At 40.4% G+C, this 10,430-nt stretch overlaps 1 protein-coding gene across 1 annotated transcript in view; it reads right to left on the bottom strand.

Annotated features, from left to right (window-relative positions):
• Positions 1–315: 315 nt before the first annotated feature.
• Positions 316–10,430, bottom strand: part of IRS1 (insulin receptor substrate 1) — a 64,243-nt gene continuing 54,128 nt past the window's right edge. The window contains exon 2 of the mRNA XM_086338169.1: positions 316–1,342. The gene's annotated coding sequence lies outside the window, so the exon portion shown is untranslated. The remainder of the gene's footprint in view (positions 1,343–10,430) is intronic.

The following is a 10,430-nucleotide window of genomic DNA, read 5'->3' as shown; positions in this document are numbered from 1 at the left end:
TTAACTAATCACACACAGGCCAGTAGCCACCAGGGCGAATGGACCAAATTACATTTGGTTAAATAATGTTACACTGGACGTTCTCAGAAAACATGAGATAAGAGTCTTAAGGAAAAGTGACAATGTAGCCCTGGTCATTGTAAAAGACACGTTCTGGAATTTTAATTTCTGGTTAGAAATGAAAGACAAGTACTCACTTGTCTTACATCTTTTTTGAGACAATGCAGGAAATGAAAGATCCTAACGTGTGCAACAGGAAAAAAAAATTTGGTGGCAATGGAACAGGAAGTGGGGGAAGGGGGAGAAGAAAAGATCAACAGTCTCTAGTTTATTATGAATAGAAAGAAATTTCCAGAATTTACAAACACCCACATTATTCATTCCAAAGAGAGCTTTTGATTCAAAGGGATCACCCATGTCTCCTCCTCTTTACAGTATATACAAAGGAAGACACTGATTGCCTTTTCTTGTAATTTTGCTTCCATTCAATTGCCAATTTTAAGCTGACACTTGAAAATACCCAGCAGAATATATCCTTCTTCAGTTTCATTAACATGGCCTATTGCCTTACAGAAAAAAAAAAAAAAAATACAAAATTAAGATCAATTCTTGTAAGGATCTCAGCTCAACATCAAGGCTATATTACAAGAGATAGTATCAGCAAATAGAACTATACAATTGAGAACCAAAATCTATGGCACTATGATTCTTATTATATTATTTTTCTGAATTACAATCTTAAAACAAGGATCGTACCCTATTCTACTCTTGTTAGCCTTGTTTTAAGCATTTGCTCCACTCTTTCCAATAGAACACTGTATACCTCAGTTCCACATCCCCCCCAAAAAAGATGTGCTGTAAGAAAAGTTACATTTTAATTAAAAAAATTACACATATAAATCAAAAACCTATGTTAAATATTTAATACTCTCTCCACCCAATGCAACAGTTCCATAGGAAATAATTTACAATGATGCTCTGTCGTACACGGTTTCAGCAGCAGATGAAATGTGTCTTGTAAATGCAATGAGCGTAAACTCATTCTCTTGTGGCACGGTGGCCCATCAGCTCATGTGGCCAGCTAAGTCCTTAAGGTTGAAGATGAAGTTTATGCAGACTCATTGTTCTGGTGTCACAGTGCTTTTTTCTTGGCACGATATAGAACGTGCAGTTCAGTCAACAAACTCCTGAGGATTGTGTAAAGTAAACAAACTGAAATGGGTGCATCGTACCATCTACTGAGGAGGAAGATGTGAGGTCCTGGTTGTGAATCATGAAATATTTAGAGTCTGGGTACCCATGAGTTAAAGGAGGATTTGCTGAGGTCATTTAGGTCTTCATTCTGAAAAGAAAAATGAAAGAATCCGTCATCATCAGCATCTCAAAACACACGTTCAATCACTTCTTTAGCGTTTTTCTTTAAAAAGGGACAGCGGGACAGCATGGGATAAACTGAAGTTACAGGCACAGGCAGTACTGAGTACTTCAGAAAAATAAACAAACTGTATTTAACTTCTTTTTTTCTTTTAAAATGCAAGAGTCTAAAGCAATCACAAAGTCACAATAGTCAATATTAAGTCAGCAAACCAATCGATGTGGTTTGGAGGTTTCAGAGGTTTAGCAACACAAAAACACAGAACACTTTGATGTTCTTATGATCAAAATAAAAACGTCCACTGAAGCTTTTGTGTAAAACAACTACAAAATATGGTAAGCAGGTTACCATCAGGCTATGTTTAATCTTCTTTTGATTAAAAGTCAAATGGAGATTTTAGAATTTGAAGTTGCAGGGTTTTCCCATTATAAAATCTGAAATTGGTTTTTAAGTTGACATTGGTTGATAGGAAAATTCTAGATGCAAAAGAATGTCTAAGCAAAAGAGACCTAGTTAATCATTAAATTTAAAAAGGGGGTTCTAATTTAGGTCTAACAGAGATAAGTTATTCTGGCAGAAACACAACATTTCTTCTACGCAGTTTAAAAGTCAGATCACAATGAGTGTTACCCATTCCCCTTAGGAGTAGACCCCTTCTCAAACTTATAAAGTCTCATTCACTCTCAATCTTAACATTAGATAGTCCTTCTGAGAGCCTTATTTTTCACGCATCCAAAAGGTATCTATAGAAACATCAATATTTATAGGATGTCCTGAGAAGGAGGAGGCACAGCAGAGCTAATCAATAAATACCTGTCAAATAAGTAAATGGTTGCATTAAGTACTACCGAGGCTACAATGGTGAATTCTGTTATAGGCTCTGCTTTCCAGAAATTTTAGCAAGGAAGGTAAGCTTCATTCACAAATAGAGAATGCAAAGTTGAAACAGGGTGAATTCCACAAAAGGTACAATAGGCAAAAAGCTGTTTATCAGTGGTCCCCAATCTTTTTGGCATCAGAGACCAGTTTCATGGAAAACAATTTTTTCCAGGGCTTCAGAGAAAGGATGGTTTTGAAGTGATTCTCATAAGGAGCATGCAACCTAGATCCCTTGCATGCACAGTTCACAGTAGGGTTCACACTCCTATGAGGATTTAATGCTGCCACTGATCTGATGGGAGGCAGAGCTCAGGCGGTAATGCCAGCAACGGGGAGCAGCTGTAAATACAGATTAAGCTTCCCTGTCTCACTCATCCATCAGTCACTGCCTGATGTGTGTTTCAGTTCCTAATGGCCTACAGACCAGTAACAGTCCATGGTCCAGGGATTAGGGACTCCTGCCCTGGATGTACAGAGGAGAGAAGAACATTTCTAGCTGGGAGCGTAAAGGAAGCACCTCACTGACACACTTGGCTTGGTTTGGAAGCCATGGAAGAGTCTGGAGGTGTGGAAATGGTGTTTCAGTGCTGGCACAGAGCAGGAACTCACTAAATATGAGTGGAAGGAATGAAAGGGACAAGGCACACTTCCCACGGAGTGCACAGGACAAAATAAGCCCAGGGGGGATGAGCACACAGCCCTGGTTAGGCCAAGTGAGGAAGGTAGTTTTGTCAGAACACAGGGTATCTGCAAAGGGGAAAGAGGAGAGACGTCTACAAACGCGGGTTGTGTAGGTGGTGAGGCACCATGAATGACAGACCAAGACATCTTTAAATAAGTGAAGGGACCACAAGGACGTGCTTTGTGATATGATCAGCACACAGCAGTAATGATCCATGTCCATGGCAAGGGCGGCAGCAGACCTGAAAGTCCACACAAGGTAAATGTTGACCAATACAAATTTTTTTTTTCCCCTCTGCCTCTCGCTCTCCTCTTTGCAGGAGAGTATGGCTGGGACCCACCAGCATTGATTGTCTACAAAACCGCTTTCAGGTAAGCTGAAATTTACCAGATAAGGATTCAAGTTTTACTAAGAGATTTCTGTTCATTTCACAGTGTTAACTTCAGCCCTAAATAACAGATAAAGTCTATGTTTCTACTTACAAATAAAGACTTGACATGGAGACATCAAGGTAGAAACAAACAAACAAAAAACCACACTAGGCTTATCTCTTTTATTATCAAAGAGACAGGATTTACTTCATGTGGTTGCTACAAGTGAAACAATAACCTAGCCTTTCTAAAATCCCAGAGATCTTACTTACTTTCAAGTTTCTTCTGAACCTATATTGCAATCTATCAAAATGTTCCTACCAGGATATCTATGTACAGCTTAACACAGTTTCATACATCCTAAAATTAGGTAAGAAGGCCATGTTTTATTAAAAGGCTTGAGACAAACATGCTGCCAATTTAAAAAGTCAAGGGTATGCTTTTGATTTTACATCTGGCTCTTATCCAGAAGAGCTGAATGAACAGCTTAGCACAGGAACAGACTATAACCAGCGGTGTCATCACACGTGCCAACCTGCATGGATGCACAAGGGTGGAAATTGGGGCCCCTTTGAGGAGAGGAAAAGAAAAATATATAGCCCCTGGAGGCTGAAATCTATTGCTGTGGACCACACACACATACCCTTGCACCCTTGAAACCATCCTGGTAATTTTCCACAAGTAGTATGGTCAAAGGGCAGGAAATCAAAGGATATATCAATTCCATCATATACCGTCCCCTCCAAAAAATTTCGGCATACTACTTTTCAAAGCCTTCATCATAAATCCTGATCAACACAGGCCTCAGTCACTAATGCAACCTACCAGTGCCAGCTGGTCTAGGAATAAGTGAGAAAGCGGTAGGTAAGGCTGACGTGGAGGGGACAGGAGCAGAAGCTATCGATAAGCAAGAGAGGAAAATTTAAAGGGACAGTCTGACGTTTGCCCAGTTTATTTTTGTGCAAGGGTGTGTGTGTGTCCGTACATAAAGTTTAGCTACTGAGTAAACAAGACAGATTTTTCACAAAGATCCTCAGTGAGGACTCTTGCGCACAGCCACCTCAGATCTGCATACTTATTCCAAGCATGCAGCATTGTTCAAAGCATTTTTGGAATGCCTTCTTCAAGTCCCCTTTCTTTCTTTCTTGCAACTGCCTTCTCAGCTTTGGGCATACCCTTTTGAATGGTCTCTATAGCAGCCAGTTTGGCCCTTGGAGGGCACATCTGATCTTTGGAGACAGGCAAAAAGCTTTGAGACCCAAATATGGTGAATAAAAGAGCTGATTAAGCTGGGTAATGGTTCCCAGTGAGGTATTATCTAAAGCCAAAGAACTCCAAAACTAAAGTTCCAAAAACATCACTGTAGAGTTTTGTTGGAAAGGAACTGTCCTAACTTTACAGACAGACCTTAGCAGATGCCTCATGGGACTTCAGTTTATCTGTCTATATGCCTACCTCTACTTGCAATCCATAAGGGCTGAGCTTGAATAAAGCAACCCACTTGAAGAAGGGCAACCATGCAAATTTATTTGCATGCCTGGCATGATATAGTGACTAAACGACAAAAATACACATCTATGAATGTATATTCATACATTTGTGCAACTTGGAAATATACCCATCCATTCTAAGCTCCCACAGTCATTAAATGCAATAAACATCTGTTGAGTGCCACAAATACAATGGTAAAGACTGTAATACATACTGAAAAAGAAGACATGGGTAATGTGTGTTTAATGCACTTTATATACACAATTTCAAGACTCCCAATCAACCACACAAGGCAAACATTGCTAGGATGTTTTACAAAAATTCATTTGTAGCACTCATAAACTGGAAACAAGAAAAAGCAAAACATATCCTTGGAGAAGAACTGTGTAAATATCAAATGGTGATGTTCCTGTGATCTATTCTCTCGAGTTACATCACTGGGGAATAACTTTTGAACCCAGAAATACGATGCACCTGGCACAAGATTTAGTAGCAGGAAATTACATTTTGACAAAAATTTCATCACCACATCAGCATCTATGGTCCGCATGTGTCTTCTCACAGGATAAAATCCGCCTAATCCCGTTGCCAGTAATGAAAAATGCAATTTTTAAAGCATTATCAAATAAGTCAACACTTGACTATGCTACTTGAGACCTATGGATTATTGCATTATTGTATCCAGTAGGAATTTACATCTCCTGGACTCGACCCACTTAAACTCTGCTGGCTAGAGCTGAAAAACAAATAAAGCTTCTGCTTCCTTTCACACTGTCTCAGCCTACTGATTAGTCTCCACTGGGTGAGCAGCTGAAACAGCATACAGTTATGATATAAGCACAAAAGAAGGATCTGCTCCTTTTCAGCAATACATTTTTAGTCAAACCCACTGTCTAAAAGTTTTTATCTTGTATTTAAACACCTTGAAACTTCCTGCCAACTTATTAAGTGCAACATAGTTGAAATACCTGGTTAGAACACCACTTTCTACTTTACTAAGAAAACAGAAGTAAAAATATTGTAAGTTGCTTGGCTGTTGTCATGCACTAAAATGTAGCCAGAAAGAAACTCTTCTTCATCCAACTATGGCTGGGAAAAAAAAAAAAAAGACTATAGTAATGACTTTTCTTCAATGGAGATCATTGTTTGAGATCTTACACTGTAGACTCAACTAGAAAAATTCATATAAATAAATTCCTCCACTTGAAGAAATGTGTCAAACAGCATATTTCTCTTTCGCTTAACATAAACAGCTGTGACTGAAAACAAAAAAACCTTCAGCATAATAAAGAAAATTTATAAGAGACAGTAAATGTAAGGAAGGAATAAACATAATTCATTATAATCATTATAATTCCTGTCACCTAAGGAAAACTACTATTTAGCTATGGTTCTGATTTTACTATTTACTTAAAAATTTTGAACTTTTAATATTCTATATCTAATGTCAAAGATGTTTAAGTAGCGAGGAAGATAGTGCTTTAATAGATTTAATATTTAGATCTTTCCCATTCTGAAAAATCTGTGATAAGATAAAATGTTAACCAACTTTTTAAACCTTCTTGGTATTTTAACCCCTTTCCCATCCTCCCAATTCATTGTGTATGGGGAGAAGTATGATGATTTAAAAGCAGGAAAAAAAAAACAAACCAAAAACCCTCTGGCTTCTTGGGTTTGTTTTCCAAATGCCTAAGTCCTTAAGGAAATGGCACATGCAAAGCATTTAGAAAAACTGGTGGGGGCATAGGGGAACTCCTTTCAGAGAAGATTACCTTTGATTGGGATTAGAAAAAGAAAGAAGGTGGAAGGGATGTGAGAGCAGAGAGGTTGGTGGGGAGCTCTGTACCTTGCAGGATGCTGAACACGGCACCGGTGATATCTCTCTTTATCCTGTCTTCCCAGATTTGTTCATTTCTTTTTCACACAGTTATATTCAACTGTGTACCACTAACCATGACCACAGTTTATTTCTTTGGCTACCCCACTGATGCTAATGCAATTAATTCACAGTCACGTATGGATATGAGAGTTGGACCATAAAGAAGGCTGAGCACCAAAGAATTGATGCTTTTGAAGTGTGGTGCTAGAGAAGACTCTCGAGAGTCCCGTGGACAGCAAACAGATCAAACCAGTCAACTCTAAAGGAAACCAACCCTGAATATTCATTGGAAGAACTGAAGCTGAAGCTCCAATACTTTGGCCACCTGATGCAAAAAAGCCAACTCATTGGAAAAGACCCTGATACTGGGAAAGTTTGAGGCCAGAAGGACAAGGGAGCGACAGAGGATGAGCTGGTTTCATGACTCACTGGACATGAGTTAGAGCAAACTCCAGGAGATGGTAAAGGGCAGGGAAGCCCGGCATGCTTCCATGGGGTCACATGGGGTCACAGAGTTGGACACAACTGAACAACACATGGCCAATTTAAAGCTGACCGAGCCTTCTAGAACGCTTCCGTATAATAGAACACCTTAGAAAACACTGCAAAATTACTGTTTTTAAGTGTACCTGAAACCTGAAAAACAGGCCCAGTAATTCTTTTTTAAATCATCAGTATCAAATACATTTATAGTCCCCGAAGTGTACCATGCAGTCTCAGATGGATAAGCAAGAGCAGGGATCTGTCTGATGGACTGGGTGAAAGTCCTTATGCAAAGAATTTCCTGGCTCAGAGTTTGGCTTGTACCAAGCGCGCTTGACGGTGGCATCTAAGGCGGAAGCAGAGTTACCAGCCCAGCTACCCAAGGAACAGAGAATTAAATCCAGACAGCTTCAAGTGTGGGCCAGGGGGACTGTCTCTCTGCTTTTCACAAGGTACTACTGAAGTGTACGGGCAACCTGAGACTTTGGGAAAAGACAGATCTAAGTAGTGAAAAAACATTCTCTTTTAAAGCCTTCAGACCATCATCACCAAAAAGAAGGAAAAAAAAATCAAGTGAGGATTGAACTCAAGAAGTCAAGTCGGAAGTAAGACCCAAGGTATTTGCTACTTTATGTTGAAAGGAGACAGTCATTTTAGCTAAAGAAAGGCAACCAACCTCTTTCAAAATAGGCCAGAAGTGAGCTGGAAAGACTTGGTTTCATGGTCTTAAATGGCAAAGGGTAACCGACCGGCCAAGCCAGTGCTTTAATGGAGCTGCTTAAATAGCAGTTTTGCCCAGTGCGAGTCACATGGGGGAGGGCTGGTGAAAATAACACGGTTGCTGGCCAGCCCTTCCATGGCGCAGAGTTGCCAAGGAAAGAAATTCAGGGAGAGCTGCCAACATGTGAGAGGCCATCTCACTCCAGCTTCCCTTTTGTCCCAGGGAAAGACCTTCTGGCAGGGCTGGTGACTTCAGGAGACCACCAATGAAGACAGGCACACGTATTATGCACAGGAAAGAAGAGAGGGAGGGACCAAGACCCTGCCCATCACACCTGTGGGCTCCCGCTGTGGTCCAGCCAGGTGAGGCTGGACCGGGTGATGCTGGATTTCTCCTTCCCCAGCAACAAAGGGGCAGAAGATGGAAGGCGCTGGAAACCTTTTAAGAAGGCTAGGGACTTATGGAGAAGCCGATTTAAACAATGACAACATATGGTCCTCAACCATGAAAAGTATTCCATCAATGATCTACTAAGGAAATCTGAATAAATATTCAGAAATCTCTGAAGCCAAAGACTAATCACTTCAGTTACTACCCATATTTTTCTTAAAGATGGAGCATGCTGATAAAGCCAAAGGTAATTAAAACATAAAGCAAAGGGGGTGTCAACACCCTAATAGTCTCCCCCACTAAATGTGAACCCAAATGCCTCAAATCTCTCTTCTGCCAAAATTCTAATCTATCCCCATGTAGTAGTACGAGAAAATCAAGGCAGAGGAAGTCAGAGAAACAATCCCTCTAACATTTCAAGTCAGATCACGTGTGCTGGGGGACAGGAAGTTTTCATTTTCAAAGAGCTCAACTAAAATAAACCTGTTACTTGAAGACATGAAAATAATATGATCTCATCTTCCCTACCTGAGGAAGAAGGTCATAAAAGTTGCTTTCTTCCGCTTTCATGGGAGCGCTTTCTGCAGTATATTCTCCCCAACAGGAATTACAATTGCACCTCTGAGGTTTATACTGTAATTTCATACCAGTTTTGTTTGTTTGTGTCATGTTCAGAAGTATGGGACATAGCTTTTATTTGGCTCTGATACAAATCTGTAGACTTAAATGACAATCACTTCATTTACAATGTGGTGTAGAGAGAGTAAAAAGTGTTTGCAAAACCATTTCTATTAATTAGGCAAAAGGAAAGCGGGTGAACCTCATCCCCTTGCCTTTATTTTTTGCTGTTAAACACTAAATAGACGTCACAGTCTTTGCCCACTCCCTAGAGTCTTCTCGTAAACTGAAAGAAAGCAAGCGCCTGAGTGTACCTTCGAGTAACTGTCCGGCTGCTCAGTTGTTCATTATCAGCCATCATCAGCATTTTTGTAACAGCCCAGGAACAAGAGTGTAGAACAAGTATTCGCACAGACGGCCGTAGGTCTGCAGAGGGCTGAGGCAAGGATCATTAACGCCACTGACATCACTTTTGGCAGCCAGAGAAAAGGGAAAACCTGTGTTTAATCTATTTCCTACTCACCACAAGTTTTAGTCGGAGTCCCCGATAATATGGGTTGTGGTTGACTTTATGGAAGAACTTGGTAATGCAAGAAAAATGTACTGAATTGTACAAGCATCTTTCAAAGGAACCACGAGGTACCACAGCCATGTGGCCCTGATCTCCCTCCTGTAGGTGTTTTGGTCATTAAACTGGCCTAACAGAGAGCAGGGCCATTGCCAGCTGGTCCTACGAAGGTCAAACTCAGTAGAGGACTTTCCCTACTACACGCATCTGATTAACATCTCCTGAAACACATCATTCTAAATCACAAATAAAAAGGATTTAGCCTTTGTCTTCCTTCTTTTTGCTTTGAGTATATCAAGGGGAAGTGTTGGGAAGAATTCATCTGGGATTTTTGGCAGTTAAATATGCATGTACATGCTCAGTTACTCAGTCATGTCTGATTCTCTGTGACCCCAGGGACTGGAGCCCACCAGATCCCTCTGCCCATAGGATTTCCCAGGCAAGAATACTGGAGTGGGTTGCATTTCCTTCTCCAGGGGATCTTCCCAACATAGGGACGGAACTCGTCGCTCCTGCATCTCCTACATTGGCAGGCAGATTCTTTACTACTGCACCATGTAGTTAAGTGAGCTGTTTTTCTTTTTTTCCTTAAGCAGCCTAAATAATGAAAGAACACTCTCTGAAACCAACTCTTTCCCTTGAGTTGCCACTACCTGAGTGATACGCAAATAACCTGTAAGCAATCTTGCCTTCTAAAATGTAGTTTAGGACACTCCACCCACAAAGGTTATTTTGAGAATGAAGATAGAGCCATTACACGGTTGTTGCATGTTTTTAGACTGATCAATTTTAACTCAGGACTTATGTCCAAGTTAAACTTAAAAAAGAAAAAAAAAACTAAGAATGTACATTCTCTCTTCTCCTGCTTCTCTTCCCTCCGTAATTTTGGGCAAGTTACAAACTCCTGTAAACCTCTGTGCTGTCACCCATAACATAGGCTAACAGTGCCCATTCTATAGGGTCATCTCTTGAG

Source organism: Bos grunniens, chromosome 2 (assembly GCF_055505025.1).
Source record: "Bos grunniens cultivar Pamir isolate PY7600 chromosome 2, Bosgru_T2T1.0, whole genome shotgun sequence".
Taxonomy (NCBI): Eukaryota; Metazoa; Chordata; class Mammalia; order Artiodactyla; family Bovidae; genus Bos; species Bos grunniens.
Note: the sequence above shows the minus strand (reverse complement) of the source record. Positions and strands in the feature narration are given on the sequence as shown.